This window comes from Molossus molossus, unplaced genomic scaffold, assembly GCF_014108415.1.
Source record: "Molossus molossus isolate mMolMol1 unplaced genomic scaffold, mMolMol1.p scaffold_m16_p_17, whole genome shotgun sequence".
Lineage (NCBI taxonomy): Eukaryota > Metazoa > Chordata > Mammalia > Chiroptera > Molossidae > Molossus > Molossus molossus.
In genome coordinates, this window is record NW_023425352.1 from 51,362,460 (window position 1) to 51,379,948 (window position 17,489).

The window sequence follows — 17,489 nt, forward strand, 5'->3', positions numbered from 1 at the left end:
AGAGGTGAGGGATTCCCAAACCACAGGGACCATTGGGGCCGCTCAGGGGAAAGGAGGCACACAGGCAGATTCTCAGGAGATCTGCAAACCACTTACAGCTGGACAGCCTTGGGCAAGTTGACAAGTGTCCCAGGCCTCAGTGTACCCACCTCTGTGATAGGTGAAAGAGGCACTGTTGTGCATGTTGGCAATTTTTCTAGAATATGTTTTCAATTATGTGCTTAAAAATAAATAATAAAAGGGTTGGGATAATTGGGTCTCAAAAAATTTTAAAGGCAAATTTATAAATCACATATTACACCAAGTAAGTTCAAAGTGATTCAAAGATTTGTATGTTTTGAAATGACACCATAAAAGTACTAGAAAAATAGAAGAAAGCATGGATGGATGCCCTGGCCAGTTTAGCTCAGCGGTTAGAGCATTGGCCTGCGGACCAATGAGTCTCAGGTTCAATTCCAGCCAAGGGCACATACCTGGGTTGCAGTTCGTCCCCAGTCCTGGTTGGGTCTTGGGGCAGGCGATCAGTCTATGTGGCTCTATCACATAGATGTTTCTCTCTGTGTCTCTCTCTCTCCCTGCCTCCCACTCTATCTGATGATAAATAAAAAAGTATCCTCAGGTGAGGAAAAAAAATAAAAAAGAAGAACAAGAAGAAAGCATGGATGAATTCCTTATAATCTTGGAATGGAGAAGACCTTTCTGGTTTTGACTGAAAATCCAGAAGTCATAAAAGACTCATAAATGTAACTACAGAAAAGTAGAAATATGTTATATTAAAACAACAATGATGCTGCTATACACTCAACAAATAACAAGTTGAGAAAAATATATGTAATCACATCCAAGGCAAGTGAAAAATTACTGTGGAAAAGATTAACTGCTGTTAGAAAAATAGGCAAAGGTTAGAACCAGACAATTCACAGGAAAGGAAAAATAAATGGCTCTTAAACACAATAAACTAATAATAGAAATGTAGTAGATATTATAGATTATGGGGTGAGGGGCAAAAGTAGATTTATAGTTGTGAGTATGGGGAAAAGGTTTATTCCCTTATTTATTAATCTCATTATTTTTCATAGGAATAACTGTAAACCTACTTTTGCTCCATCCTGTATATAGATATAGAAAATAATAAAAGATAAATTTAAAACTCACTGAGATACCATTTTCATTCATCAGGCAAAAGTTCACCTGTTTACTGGTGGCAAGGCTATTTTATTTTTATTATTATTTTGAAATGTTTTTAATTATTTTAGAGAAAAAAGAAGGGACAGTGAGGGAAACATCGATTGACTGCCTCCTGCATGCCCCCACTGGGGAAGGCCTGAGAACCAAGGACCCTGATGTCCAGGGGCAAGAAAGGTGGATGTCTCAGCTCAAGAAAGAGAGAATTTGCCCTTTTATGTTTTTGTTCCATTTAGGCCCTCAACAGATTGGATGATGCCCACCCATTGGCGGAGGCTGATCTCTTTACTCCGTCTACTGAGTCAAATACTGATCTCTTCCAGAAACACTCTCACAGAATACTCAGAAATAATGTTTTGCCAGTGTGTCCAACATCTTTGCTATAAGCATCTTTGTTGTAGACATCTTTGCTGTAAGCATTTTGCCACATTTTCGCTGCATAACTAATTGGCCATAAAGCAGTTTTGCCATAAGAAAGATAAAATCACAGAAATATAAGAAGGACATTAGAAAGGACAGAGCAAAATTAAAAAGACTTTATTATAAAGTAAAAATTATTTAAATTCATTTAAAATATATGTAGATTTGTGGCAATTCTACACAAATAGCTGATTTTATTTTGTGGATTGTAACTAAGCACTTGTCTTCATTCTATGGGAAGTATGATTTCAACTCTATGCCCTCAAAGAGGGCCCTCGGCCTCTCTTCCTACTCCAATGGAATGTTTCAAAATAAGACAATTCTTGGGGCAAATCATCATCTGGAAGAATTGCTAACTATTTTAAGACTACCACATGTGTACTTGTCACTGTGTAGACCATTATGAGGACTAGCTAAGGTTTATATGTAATATAAAAATGAGAGTAACTGTGAGTTCATCAATAGAGAAATGAAACCTAACTGAAAACTGGTTCCATTAAATACATTACATCTGCTAAAGGCAGTTAATGAGTCAGTGGAGAAATGAAACCATATGAAAGACAAGAGATAGCAAGTGTTGGCGTGGATGTGGAGAAAAGGAAACCCTTGAGAACTATTGGTAGGAAAGTAAAGTCGGAGCAGCCACTGTGGAAAACAGTATGGAGGGGTCTCAAATAAATAAAAAATAGAGCTACCATATAATCCAGCAATTCCACTTCTAGATATATATCCACAGGAAATTAAACAGGACATTGAAGAGACATCTGCACTCCCATATTCATTGCAGCATTATTTGCAATAGCCAAAATATGGAAACAACCTCAATGTCCATCAGTGGATGAATGGATAAAAAAGATGCAGTATGTACAATGAAATATTCACCCATGAGAAAGAAGGAAATCCTGTCATTTGCAACAACATGGGTGAATTTGGAGGAATTTATGTTAAGTGAAATAAGCCAGACAGAGAAAGAAAAATACTATAAGATAGCATTTATACAACAGTGCCTTCCTTATCCACAGTTTTGCTTTCTGTAGTTTCAGTTACCTGTGGTCAACTGTGGTTTGAAAATATTAAGTGGAAAATTCCAAAAGTAAACAGTTTTGTTTTTGTTTTGTTTTTTTCAGAATCATTTGCTATTTCTGCTTTATTTTTATTTTTATTTTATTTATTTTAAATTATGTTTATTAATTTGCTTTTGTTACAGATGTTTCTCCTTTTTCCCCCATTGACACCCTCCTCCCCATCCCCCCGCCCCATCCCCAGCTTTGTTGTCTATGTCCGTTGGTTATGCATACATGCATATAAGTTCTGTGGTTTATCTATTCTCCCCAACACCCCCTCTTCTGTTTTTCAGTCTGTACCCTACCTCTCTGTCACTGGGTCAATTATGTTCATCAGTTTCTTTAGTTCATTATATTCCACAAATAAGTGAGATCATGTGATATTTGTCTTTCTCTGCTTGGCTTGTTTTGCTTAGCATAATACTCTCCAGGTACCTCCATGTCATCTCAAAGGATAAGAGATCTTTCTTTCTTACAGCTGCATAGTATTCCATTGTGTACATATACCACAGCTTTTTTATCCACTCATCTACTGATGGACACCAGGGCTGTTTCCAGATCTAGGTGTGGAGAAAAGGGGACTCTAGTACACTGCTGGTGGGAAAACAGACTGATGCAGCCACTATGGAAAACAATATTGTGTTTCTTCAAAAAGTTAAAAATTGAACTGCCATTTGACCCAGTGATCCCACTTCTAGGAATATACCCTAAGAAGCTCAAAACACCAATCAGAAAGAATATATGTACCATATATTCATAGCAGCACTATTTACAATAGCTAAGATATATAAACAGTTCTTTTTAAATTTTTCAATTATAGTATACATTCAATATTATTTTGTATTAGCAGAAGTAAACATTTCTTAAGTTTTAAATTGCACACTGTCCTGCCCTGGCTGGTTTGGCTCAGCGGTTAGAGCGTTGGCCTGCGGTCCAGAGAGACCTGGGTTCGGTTCCTGCTAAGGGCACATACCTCGGTTGCAGTTTGTCCCCGGCCCTGGTTGGGTCGTGCGGGTGGCAACCACTCGATGTGTCCCTTTCACGTCACTGTTTCTCTCTCTCTCTCTCCCCCTTCCACTCTATCTGAACAAAATATGGAAAAATGTCCTCGGGTGAGGATAAAAAATAAATAAATAAATTGCACACTGTTGAGTACTATGATGAAATCTCAGATCATACTGGTCTGTCCCACTCGAGACGTGAATCATCCCTTTGTCCAGTGCCTCCACATTATATGTTGTACCTGCCCACTAGACACTTAGTAGCTAACTCTGTTATCAAATCAACTGTGGTGGTATTGCCATGCTTGTGTTCAAATAACTTATTTTACTTTGTAATGGCCCCAAAGTGCAAGAGTAGAGATGCCAGTGATACTGATGTGCCAAGAGTACCATAAAGTACTTCTTTTGAGTGAAAAGGTGAAAGTTCTCAACCTAAGGAAAGAAAAAATAAAGTCATATGCTGAGCTTGCTAAGATCTATGGTAAGAATTCATCTTTTAGCCATGGAATTGTAAAGAAGGAAAAAGAAATCTGTGCTAGTTTTGCTATTGCACTTTAAACTGCAAGTTACAGCCATAGTGCATGAAACGTGCTTAGTTAAGAGGGAAAAGGCTTTAATTTGTGGGTGGCTTATAGCATTCATCATTTCAGCCGTAGTCATTGCTGCTACTGCAGCTGTTTCAGTCACAGCCTTGGCAGAATCAGTCCAAACGACACATACAGTGGCTGAAGTGATGACCATTGTCACTAAAGATATGGCTTCCCAGTGATTGACCAAGGGATTCTAGCTCGATCAGATGCCTTAGAGGCAGTATTATGGCTGGGAGAGCGTGAAGAGGCCTTGGCCACTCGCTCTACGTTACACTGTGATTGGAATTTAGTCATAGTATGTGTGTAACTGCATTGCCTTGGAATGCCACCTCCCACAACTGGACAGTCGTCAAGCAACACCTAGGAGCATTTGCTGGCAACCTGGGAGGGCAAGTAGCTAATTTAAAAAAGGCTCCGGAAACACAGCAGATACACAACAACTTGCTCAACAGAATGTTGTTATTTTTAATCCTCACCCAAGGACATTTTTTGATATTTTGTTCAGATAGAGTTGGAGGGAGAGAGAGAGAAACATCAAAGTGAAAGAGACACATCAAGTGGTTGCTACCCACACCACCCAACCAGGGCCAGGGACAAACTGCAACAGAGGTATGTGCCCTTAGCGGAAACCGGACCTGGGTCTCTCCAGACCACAGGCCAACTCTCTAACTGCTGAGCCAAACCAGCTAGGGCTCAACAGAATGTTTTAAAGGCAATCTCAGAGAATGTCCAGGGGCTCAATTCAAAGCATTGGTTTGATAGGTTCAATCTTAGAATCTGGGTTTTTACCACTGTTGGTTGTTTTCTTATTTGTGTTGGCCTCATAGTACTCCGAGGACTCTGGTGAATGGTGTCCTCTATGCAGAAGCCTGAAAAGCTAGTGATGAAGCTCCTGGCGATCGCAGCCATGGCAATTCCTCAATTACAATACAACAAAAGGGGGGAGATGTAGGGATGGAGGTTTGGTGGATGTACAAAATGTAACCTTGTGATATGCACTCTCGTGACCTGGCCAGCCAAGGATCAAAGTGTGTGTGGACAGATAGGTTTGCCTGGAGGGCAGGAAGACTGCCCCTTTTGGAACTGAATGTTTTGTTTGCATGTGAATAGATTAGGTTTGCATGTCAAAGGATTGGAAGTCGCCCTGAGAGGATAATGGATGAGGAAGCCCAGGCAAGGATGGGTTTATTATTTTATTTTATTTTTTTATGTTTCTTCTTGTAAAAAGCGAGAGACAGGGCTTGGCTGTATGGTCAGCAGAGACACCATCTGAAGGAAATAATTACCTAGAACAACATGTAACCTGGGGAACCACTTTGCAAATAAATTGGGCTGCATCCAGAGATCTGGAGTATTTGCTCTCGAAATGCTCCCATTCACTCCAACCAGTGTGTGCTTGTAGTTCATTGTGTTGGGCCGAACCCCTGGCAGGCAGAGAGAGATGGCAGCCTGCAGCATGTCCCTCACAGCATGAGACCTTTCCTGGGCCATGGCACAGGACTGCCCTCCCCGCCCAGGCCTAGTGCCCCAGAGGCCTAGAGGGAGGAATCTGCATCGTGGAGGGGTGGGACAAGGCTCAGGTGTCTAAGTGACATCCCTCAGCAGCATGGCAGAGCATCTTGTCAGAGTGCCAATGGGCAGTATGACCAAAGTGGTTTATAGAGCTCATCCAGTCTATGGCTCTGGAGAGGAGCCGGTCAGGGAAAGGGGGCAGGAGGAGTCACAGGAGGGCAGAGGAAGGGAAGGAGGAAAGGCCACTTTGCAGCAGTACAGAGACTGCGAGGGTGGGTGAGGGGCCGGGAGAGCCACCCTACAGCCCACAATCCCCTGGCAGCCTAAACCAGGGCCTGGTCCCCATGGGCCTTGGGGACACACAGGAGCACAGGGACAGCGAGGCTGGGCAAGGAACTTAAGAGGGGGTTAAAAATCACATTCTCTTTATTTCAACCATTTTATAAGGAACAAGACAGAAAAGATCCCTCTCTCTGAAATGTGAAACAAGGCTGTGGACACTCTTCGGTCTCGGCAGGGAGAGCACACCTCCATGCAGGGCCCCACGTCAGTCCACACTGTCCAGGTCCTGCCGTCCCTCCTCCAGCTGGAGGACCTAGCGGGAGAGGCCAGTGAGAACGCAGCGTGGCCTCTCAGGCTTCCACATTTTCCCATCTCCTGATCCACACCCTCCAAACCCCATTCCTGATCTGGGGGGTCCATGGCTGGGCCTATCCAGGTGAGGACCATGCCCAGCCTCTCACCAACTCGGTGCAGGGGGAGGGGCGTCCTGTACACTCACTGTTGGACCTTTAGGGGATCCCTGGGCCCGCCCACCAGGTGCCTGGCAGCACACAGCCTCCCCTGGGCCAGGTCCTCAAAAACAGATCCAGAGGTGGTCTCACATCCCCCAGGGGCAGCACACCCTCCTGAGAGGCACTGCCCAGAGCACAGTGTTACCTGCTTCCAGTCTCAGTTTATCCATCACCCCTCAGAAGGCCTCCAGTCACCAGGCATAAAGTGGGCTCCCCAGCCCCGCACTCTCCAGCTCAGTGGTGCACTCCCCACAGCTTATCATGTTCGAGGTCCCCTGTGCTCACTCTTGGCTGGCTGTCTCCTCCTATCAGATTATCACATGCACTGGGGGGTCTAACTGCAATCTGTGTTGGGGAAGGGAAGGAGGGATGACCTACAGCAGATTTTCATGATCCTCATTTGAGGCTATGATATTTTTAATCTTACAGGAGGGGAGAGAGAAAGAAACATCAACATGTTGCCTCTAGTACACGCCCTGACAGGGTGTTGAACCCACATCCTGGGTATGTGCCCTGACTAGGTGTTGAACCCACAACCTGTGTATGTGCCCGGACTGCGAACTGAACCCACATCCTGGGTATGTGCCCTGACTGGGTGTTGAACCCACAACCTGTGTATGTGCCCGGACTGTGAACTGAACCCACAACCTGTGTATGTGCCCGGACTGCGAACTGAACCCACATCCTGTGTATGTGCCCTGACTGGGTGTTGAACCCACAACCTGTGTATGTGCCCGGACTGCGAACTGAACCCACAACCTGTGTATGTGCCCGGACTGGGGATTGGGACCTGCCACTTTCTGGTGTATGGGAGCATGCTCCAGCTAACTGAGCCCCCAGCCAGGGCCTATATTTCACTGCCCGCTTTCTCTGACCGGCTCCTCTCCGTGGCCATAGACGGGACCAGCCCTATAACCAGCTCGGTCATGCTGCCCTTTGGCTCTCTGACCCAGACGCTCCACCATGCTGCTGAGGGACATCACCTTGACACCTGAGACCCTGTCTGACCCCCTCCGCCTGGCTGATCCTTCCCTCTAGCCCCCCCAGGGGCAGCCCTGTGCCATACCTCAGGAAAGATCTGCTGTGAAGGACATGCCACCCTGAGAAAGGTCTCCATGTGCTGCCCCCTCACAGTCACATCTTTTCCTTATCCTGCCCCCACAACCCTTCATACCTCTACATCTTGGTCAGGTCACCTCACATCTCTGACATGACGTCCTCACCTGCAAAGACCTTCACCGGCCTGGTGGGAGAACTCAATGGCTTCACTTCGTGTAAATCACATGACATACATATGAGTCTGGAACCCGGGACACAGACCCACGGAAGCCTCGGTGGCCTCTCCTGACCCGGATCCTCAGAGTGCTCCCTTCCCACGTCCCTTTCTGCTGTCCCATCCTTCCCTGCACCAGACCTGGGCCACAGGCCCGGCTAGGCGTGCCTTTGATGGACGCCTAGACCCTGGGTTCTGGAAACATCTCAGGCTTGGGGTCCAGAGGGACATGGTCCTCACTTTCAGGTGTGAGGGTCCGGGGTGTCCTGTGGGTGTTGGGGAGGCCACAGCATCAAGAGCAGCCTGTCCTGGAACAGGAACTCCACCTGGCATCGCAGCAGGCACACGATGGCAGGCGGGCTCCTCCGTCCTGGGCACCATGACGCAGGGAAGGTGGGAGAAGAGAGGCCCGCCATGTGGGTGCCCGGCGGCCCAAGAACTCTCCTGCAGGAAGTTCCTTCCCTCTGAAAACCTCAGGGCACCTGCAGGATCCTGTGAGGCCTCCTCCTGTGTCAGACACGGAGTGCTGCCCCCTGGAGGCCGCAGGGGACCTGGAGCCCCCACAGCACAGCCCCACCCACCGTCGGGGCATGACTCTGGGCCTTCCCCTTCCTCTCATATGGGAGTATGACGAGTAAAATACACCCCCTGCCCTGGCCAGTTGGGCTCAGTGGTTAGAGTGTCAGCTGGTGGACTGGAGGGTCGCGAGTTCGACTTCCGGTCAGAGCACAGACCTAGGATTTAGGTTCCATCCCTGGTCGGGGTGCACGCAGAAGGCAATGGGTCAATGTTTCTCTCTCCCTTTCCCTTCCTCCCTCTCTATAATAAAAGAAATGAAGTATAACACAAAATAAAATAGCAGCGCAGGAACTGCTGATGAGGGGAATGTCACAGATAATACACATAGATTTCGGGGGCCCCTAGCAGAACAACAGCCGCAACCGAACACCACGGCCCTGAGAGCATCCTGTCCCCGGCCCTGTGCTTCCCCTACAGGGCCTCTTCTCCTGACCCAACGCCTGGGCTCCAGTCTGACCCAGACCAACCAGATATCCCCTCGTTCCCGACCTGCTCCAGACCCAGAGGCCAGCCTCCAGCACATAACCAGCTCTGCAAGGCTCTAGGGGACCCCTCTCTGCCATGTCCGGATGCCCTGTGAGTGGCTCCACCATTCAGGCCGGGCTTTGCCACCCTCCTGCCCAGGGCCTCACCCCTGTGGTCCCCGTCTCCCCTCATGGGCTCTGCTGGTCTTCGGGTGGCTGGCAGGGTGTGCTGAGGGGTGGGCTGCGAGAAGTGTGCTCCTCTCCTGTGTGGAAGTCGGGTGTGTCATCCCCTGGGTTGGAGGAGGACAGGGATGGGAGTGAGCGGGGGTGTATTTTACTCGTCATACTCTCATATCCAGAAAGAGGAGCCAGAGGAAGGGGAAGGCCCAGAGTCCTGCCGGGGACGGTGGGTGGGGGCTGTGTTGTGGGGGCTCCAGCGCCGGGCTAGCGACCAGGTCAGACCACACGCAGCTGCCATCTCTCAGGTCAGAAACTTTCAGCTACCAGGAGCTTTTCATGGTCCAACCCATACCGTCTCCAACTCCAGGCCCCTGGGGCACCATTTCCAGCTACAGAGACCCCCACGTGCTGTCCCTGCTCAGTCCACACCGCCTCCTTCCTCCTAGTTTCCAAAGACAGACCTGCCTGGGTCCTTTTATACTGCCAAGCTGCCCACAAGCTGAAGGTCTTAGCATTATTGATTCATTCTGCTAAGCTGTTGAATCTTCGGCCGTCTCCAGGTAGCCGACTTCTGCGAAGGCACATATTGGCATGTCCTGGCATGCCACCGATGCCTGCAGGTTGGTGACCCGTCTCTGTGAGCCCTGTGACACAGCCCTGTGGGTGACTGGCAGGGACAGGGTGACGAGGGCTCCATAGAGAACTGACCTGGCCAAACAGGCAAAGGTGGGCACATGGGCAGATGCTACTGGCCCCCCATAGGGCACCCCTGTATCGCTGGGCTTTGAATGTTCTTTCCATTTTCTGGAGCCTGAATGATCTCACCTGTATGAACTCACCCATCCCTCGGCATTTGGAAGAGAGGACAAAGGACCTGTGTGACATCGAGCAGGCATTTAGTGAGGACCTGGAACCCTGTGATGCACTTGAAAGATATGATGGCAAACGGGATAGACCAGGCCTGGCCGCCGCAGGACTTGCCATTTGACCAGGGAGGAGGGGTGAGCATGTACATGGAGCGACAAGGCCAGACTCGGAGGGTGACAGAGCTTCTCGGGGCGCTGACTTCAGAGCTGAGCACCATGGTCGGGAGGAGACAGCAAAGTAAAGTGCAGGGTGCTGGGGAGGGGGGCTTCAGGCAGAAGGACAGCCTCGGGAGAAGCCACAGTGACAGCTCGGCCCAGGCCTTTACCTGCGCAAAGACCACATGTCATTCAGTCACACACCCTCAGCCATTCTCCATTCAGGACAACGTATGGGGCCACACATGCTGACCCAGCACCAAGGCCCCTCACACGCAGGACAGACAACTTTTTATTTTTTAGATTATTACTCAATATTGTATTATTTATTTGTTTACTTATTTTCTACTACAGCTGAATTACAACAGTACATGAGTTTCAGGTGTACAACACAGTGATTAAATAATTATTACAAAGTGATCCCATGATAAATGTGGCCCCATCAGACACCATGGCCAGTAACCTTAGGGACACTGACTACATCCCCTGTGTGGACTTCACATCCAGTGACTACCTGATAACTGGCAATGTGCACCTCTGAGTCCCTCCCCATTTCTTACCATCCCCCTCCCCTCTGGCGATCATCAGTCTGTTCTCCGCATCTGTGAGCTTGTTTCTCTTTTATCTGTTTATTTATTTAGTATTTTCACAGATTCCCCATATAAGTGAAATTATACCATTTAGTTAAAAAATGGGCAGAGGACCTGAATAGACATTTCCCCATACAAATTTCCCATATTCATGCTCAATGTCACTAACCATCAGAGATGAAATTTAAACCACAGTGAGCTGTGACCTCACACCTGTCAGAACGACTGTCATCCATAAATCAACAGACAACAAGTGCTGGGGAGGACATGGAGAGAGGGGAACCCTTGTGGAATGTCGGGGGATGCAGGCTGGTGCAGCCACTGTGGAAAACAGTGTCAAGGTTCCTCGAAAAATTAAAGATACAACCACCACATGACCCAGCAATTCCCCTTCTGGGCATTTCTCTGAAGAAATACAAACACTAATTTGGAAAGACATATGCACCTATATGTTCTTTGCACGTTATTTACAGTAACCAAGATACAGGAGCAACCTAGGTGCCCATCCACAGGCAATGGATAAAGGCGAGCTGGTCCATACATACAGTGGAATATTACTCAGCCACAGAAAAGAATGAAATCTTACCATTTGCAACAACATAGATGGACCGAGAGGGTAGCTAAGTGCAATAAGTCAGTCAAAGAAAGACAAATACGTGCCCTGGCTGGTTTGGCTCAGCAGTTAGAGCGTTGACTTGCGGTCCAGAGAGACCCGGGTTTGGTTCCTGCTAAGGGCACATACCTCGGTTGCAGTTTGTCCCCGGCCCTGGTTGGGTCGTGCGGGTGGCAACCACTCGATGTGTCCCTTTCACACCTCTCTCTCTCTCTCTCCCCCTCACACTCTATCTGAACAAAAAATGGAAAAATGTTCTCAAAAATGTCCTCAGGTGAGGATAAAAAAAATACCAACACCTTTCTGATGCTCGATTGACCACGGTATCTCACCATCACTGCAGGGCTTGTACCTGTGTCAGGGAGGGTCCTGGCTGTGAGTCTCTTACCTCTGAGGTTGCGGACGAGGAGCGCTGGGAAGAGTCTATCCTGCCTTCCTCTCCCTTCTCAATAGTCAGAATTCACTTCACCAACGCTGACACCAGGGTCCCCTGTGGTAGGCACTCGTGATATGCAGATGAATCAATCAATCCAGGAAACCAATAACGAGGCTCAACACAGGACCCGTGTGTCTGTTCCTTGTGCATTGGACACTGATCTGCTGTTGGGCCCAGTCTCAGGGACACCAGATGCTCCCCTGCAACCATCACACAAGGACATGTTAATTGTGATGAGAAGACAGATTTCTATTCCAGCTGGCAACAGGGTGCCACACCCCTTACAGTGTTTCATGTGGTTTAAGGGAATCGATGCCCTTGATACTTAGAACTGCCTCGGGGTGGCCGCTCTTGTTAGGATCACTCTGTGGGTGTGGATTTCGGGCTAAGTGAGATTCTGTGACTGGCTCAGAACTAGCCTCCTAACCAGAGGTGTCCTAAGTCTTGAATGGGATTCCGGCTCCCGACTTTAGCCCATGTATCACTTCTGCACTGAGTCCCACAGCCTCAGCTGCAAGTGTGAGCACACATACAAATACACATGCAAACTCACACACACACATGCACGCACACAATGCCTAGATGCATGCACACATGTGTGCAAACGTGTACACATGCCCACAAACACACACCTACATGCATGCATGTGCATGCAGCATGCATATTCATACACACGTGCTTACAACTGTGCGTACACGTTCCATGAAGAGAAAAATAACTTTCCTCTTGGAGTGGGTAAATAAAACCTTCACTCCTGTATGAAATAAAGAGTGAGAGCCATTGTTGTAGCAGGAGCAGGAATGTTACCTGATACATAAACAGAGGAGGAGAGTAAAATCAAAGGCAACACTATGCAGAGAGGCCCAGGCTCCACGTAATGCTCCATGTAAGGACACAGCTGCAGTGAATGTTAGGAGGCAAAGCAGAGAGACAGACACTGGGCACTGGGGTCTCAGGACAGATACATTCCTGCCTTGTGCCAACCTCTCCCTGTGGACGCTGGAGAAACACAGTGAGGGGAGGAGGGTCCTTGTTGGAACATACAAGGAGCAGGAAATGAGCTCACAGAAGCCTATGTGTGAATCTCAGGGCACAGTGTGGACACCACACACATGTTCACTTCTCATAACACATTCATGCCATTGGTGGGCAGTTATGAAGGGCATTACACAATGGAATAGTATGCAGTAGGAAAAAGAAGGTTCTCTCACCCTTTGCAACAGCATGGAGGAACCTGGACAGTGCTATGTAAGCAAAATAAGGCGGTCAGAGAAAGACAAGTATCACATGATCTCACTTATATGTGCAACCTAATGAACAAGATAAACTGATGAATGAAATAGAACCAGAGGCATGGAAGCATGGGCCAGACTGACGATCTCAGAGGGAATATGGGTGGGGAGAGATTAACCAAAGAACTTGCATGCACATAGGTGTGGCCCATGGACACAGACGGTAGCGTGGTGAAGGTGGAGAGACAGGAACCTGGAGGAGGGGGGCTATGGTAGGTATAGAGGGGGACATCTGTAATACGCTGGACAATAAAATTTTAAAAATAAATAAACTACAGATCCAGATGGGTGGCCCTTTTGCAGAGTCAGATTGCCAGGTCCCAGCCCAGCTGCCCCTCCCCGTGCCCAGGTGGACAGCATGTTTGTCTCAGGACAGGGACTCCCACCTGCTCAGCTACGCGTCCTCCGTCAGCGCGCTCTGGAGCGCGTCTCTGAGGGACTTTGGCCTGGCCGCTGGCTCTGCCTCCCAACAAAGAAGATGACGGGTTGACCCCACTGTTCAGGATGGAGAAGATGGAGAAGATGGGCATGTAGAGGTCAGAATCGAACAACGAGGGGCTGAACAGGCTGATCAGAAAGCCTAGGCTGAGAGGCAGCCCGAGCACCAGGAAGGCAGCGCAGAGAGGGGCGACCCTGTGGAGCCTGCTGGTCTGTCTCTGCCAGGAGCAGCAGCTGACGCGGATGCGCAGGGTCAGGCTGGACACACGGAGCACGAGCAGCGTGAGGAAGGACGTCGCAATGTAGGTCAGCAACACGGGGTAACATGAGAAGTGCTCATAAATGACACACAGAAGGAATGTTATCTGAAGACAGAGTGACAGTCCCCAAACCACAGCGCACACGATGGCCGAGAGGTGCTCCGGGCGGCGGCATCGGTACCAGGTTGGGAAGATGCAGAGACACAGCGCTCCGTGCTGAGGGCCCGCAGCAGACTCAGCCCAGCCAGGTAGGACATGGAGGGGACAGGTACCAGGAACACATCAACAGAACCAGGGTAATTAACTGAAAGCAACACTATGACTGTGATGCATAAGAGGAAGAGGAAGTCTGCGACGGCCAAGTTGAGGGTATAGCCCGAGAAGAAGTACCTATATGAATAGTATTACACTATTATATTGTTTATTATATATACTATGTATGACTTTCTTCTGAACCAATTACTGTCTGCTTCACCAGGTCAAAATAAAGCAAATGAAGAGCCCTGGCCAGTTTGACTCAGCGGTTAGAGCATCAGCCCACGGACCAGAGAGTCTCAGGTTCGGTTCCCGCTAAGGGCATGTACCTTGGTTGCAGTTTGTCCCCGGCCCTGGTTGGGGTTGTGTGGGTGGCAACGAGTTGGATGTTCTCTTCCCCCCTCTCTCTGAAGTTAAATGCAAAAAAATGTCCTCAGGTGAGGATTTAAAAAACAGCAAATGAAGAGAAATGGACACAAGTAATTCCTTCCTGCGTGGGGAGGTCAGGCTTGCTCTATTAAGGTCTCTGACTGGATGAGGACGTCCACTGAGCCGTCCGATTAGGGAGGGTGGCCTGCGATCTGCTTCCCTCAAAGCCACTGATTTAAACGCCAACCTCCTCTAAAACATCCCTGCAGGGACAGGGACCCTGTGCACTGCTGTGGGAACGAAGGGGGTGCAGCCCCGATGGAGATAGTGTGCAGGTCACTCAGGAAATTAACCAGGACTCCCCGAGCATCCGGCGACCCCACGTCTGGGAATTTCCCCAAAGGAAGCAAAATCACCATGGTGAGGAATATCTGCACCCCGATATTCTCAGCCACTAAGACATGGGAACAACCTGAGTGTCCATCGACCTGTGTGTGTGTGTGTGTAATGGAATGTGATTTGGACAAAAGGAAGTCCTGTCATTTGTGACAACAGGATGAACCGAGAGGGCGTCATGCTCAGTGGGACCAGGCACAAGGACACACGCAGGATCTCCGTGGATGTGAGACCTGAGAGAGCTGCACTCATGGAACCAGGGGTAGAGCGTGGTCCCGGGGACACGCAGGTCAAAGGGCACAGACTCCGGTGGAAGAGGGTTAGTGCTGGGGTCTCCTGTCCAGCAGGGCCAGACTGAGAACCTGCATCACCTTCTAAAGTGGCCAAGATCTGGGGCTCAACGGTTCTCACCTCCGAAGAAAGGAGGAAGGAGGAACCTATGTGAGGTGACAGGTGTAATTAGCTTGATTATGGTGATTGTGTCACAATGTCCATATACATCGAAGCACCACGTTACACACCTTCAATATTTACACTTTTAAACGGTCCAGTATAACTCCATAAAGGTGGAATAAACAGGAAATGTTAGAAACCACCTTCTCAGAGACCTGTCGCCCCTCAGCAGCTAAATAAGCTGCAGCAGTCACCCCACCTGTGACTACGAGAGATTCCTCCCAGGCCTGTCTGTCTGTCCTGCTGTCTAGTGTGGTAGTGCAGGGACACAGGCAGACAGGAGGGTTCATTGTGAGATGAGACCCTTTCCACACGCCAGATCCACGTGCCCACAGGGGCGGCTGCGCCCCGGCCTGGACAGCGTCACCTTCTGAGAAGGCAGCGTCTCCTCGGAAAGTCCAAAGCTAGGACGCCCCCACAGTCCTCTGGACATATTTCTCGGGGTCACTTCCCCTTGGGGTGATGCGGTCTGATCAGGTGCAGGTCTAGTGTGGACTCGGAGCCCGGCCACCGCCAGACCTGAGCTTGGGACCCCGCAGTCCGGCTCCCTCTTCCTCCCACCCTGATCTGAATGTACTGGGTTTAAAGTGTGACCCCTAGGGGTGGGCGTCATTCTCTTCGGTCCCCCAAATTGTGCTTTTTCTCGGGGGCAGCTGCCCCTCAGAAGCCACATGCTCCCATACCCTCCCCAGGCTTACTGAGGAGTAAGCTTGCTCCTCTCAGACACAAACTGGTCCCCAGTGGGGAGCAGAGATGCTCAGAGCCTTCCAGAAGGAGGCAGCAAGGCCTGATCAGGGATGGGGAAACAGGCATTTCTCCTCACCCGCGTCTCCCCGGAGAGGCTGGGCACCCTGATGTCTGGGGGCCGCTGGAGGTCCTGGGGAGCAGCGGAGGCCGGAGGTTTCGGCCCCCTGTGAAGTGTGGACAGAGTCTGACTGCAGGCCAAGGTCAGGTCTGGGATCCTGGTGACGCCCTCCCGCCTCCCGCTCCCCCTCAGCCACATGGTCCCACCAGGGAGAGGCTGCGGGCGCCCCTGCGTGCTGCTCCGGAGAAGCAGTCTCCACCCAGACTGGTATCCTTTGCATCATAATTGCCAAGTACTCAGAACAGAGCTCTGGTCGAGGGAAGATGAGTCTTCATTTTTGCCTAAACACACAGTTCAATATGTGACCAAGGAAATATCCTGACCTAGCCCTGGTGTGATTCCGTGCTGCGCGTCTGTGCTGCGGACACAAGTCGTTTCTCTCCGTCCGCCTTCTCTCGCCTGAGTGCGTGCTACCACCCTGTGGAAGATTCAGTGGACATGGACGTGAGCCCTCTGAGGCCCCAGAACTATCTTCTCGGTTATGAACTAAAGGCCGACAAAGATTATCACTTTAAGGTGGATAATGATGAAAATGAGCACCAATTATCTTTACGAACGGTCAGTTTAGGGGCTGGTGCAAAGGATGAACTGCACATTGTTGAAGCAGAGCAATGAATTATGAAGGCAGGCCAATTAAAGTAACACTGGCAACTCTGAAAATGTCTGTACAGCCCACAGTTTCCTTTGGTGGCTTTGAAATAACACCACCTGTGGTCTTCCGGTTGAAGTGTGGTTCAGGGCCTGTGCATGTTAGTGGACAGCACTTAGTGGCTGTGGAGGAAGATGCGGAGTCAGGAGATGAAGAGGAGGATGTGAAACTCCTAAGTATGTCGGGAAAGCGTTCTGCCCCTGGAGGTGGTAGCCAGTTTCCACAGAAAAAAGTAAAACTTGCTGCTGATGAAGATGAGGATGAGGATGATGACGACGACAACGATGATGATGATGATGATTTTGACGATGAGGAAGCCGAAGAAAAAGCTCCAGTAAAGAAATCTATACGAGATACTCCAGGCAAAAATGCACAAAAATCAAACCAGAATGGAAAAGACTCAAAACCATCAACGCCCAGATCAAAAGGTCAAGAATCCTTCAAAATACAGGAAAAATTTCCTAAAACACCGAAGGGACCTCGTTCTGTAGAAGACAGTAAAGCAAACATCCAAGCAAGTATAGAAAAGGCGCATTGAACACCCCTGGGCACTACTGGTGAATTAGGCCCAGAGATGGGGAAAGAGGGAAGGAGAGACAAGTGTAGTCCATGCTGAGCACCGTCAACAATCCAGACTGAAGGCTTCTGTTTTAATCTCAATCCCCTCTCCTGACTGAACACTCACTCTTAATCTCCTAAAGCGCTTTCTTGACTGCTGCGATTCAGTGAACTTTTCTTTCTACGTGTTCATTTATCTCAACTCTTTACCATGTTTTAAACACCTTTGTA

General features: G+C 49.0%; 1 pseudogene; it reads left to right on the top strand.

Moving 5' to 3' along the window:
• Positions 1-13,858: 13,858 nt before the first annotated feature.
• On the top strand, positions 13,859-17,238 carry LOC118632085 (annotated as a pseudogene).
• The last annotated feature ends 251 nt before the right edge of the window (positions 17,239-17,489 follow it).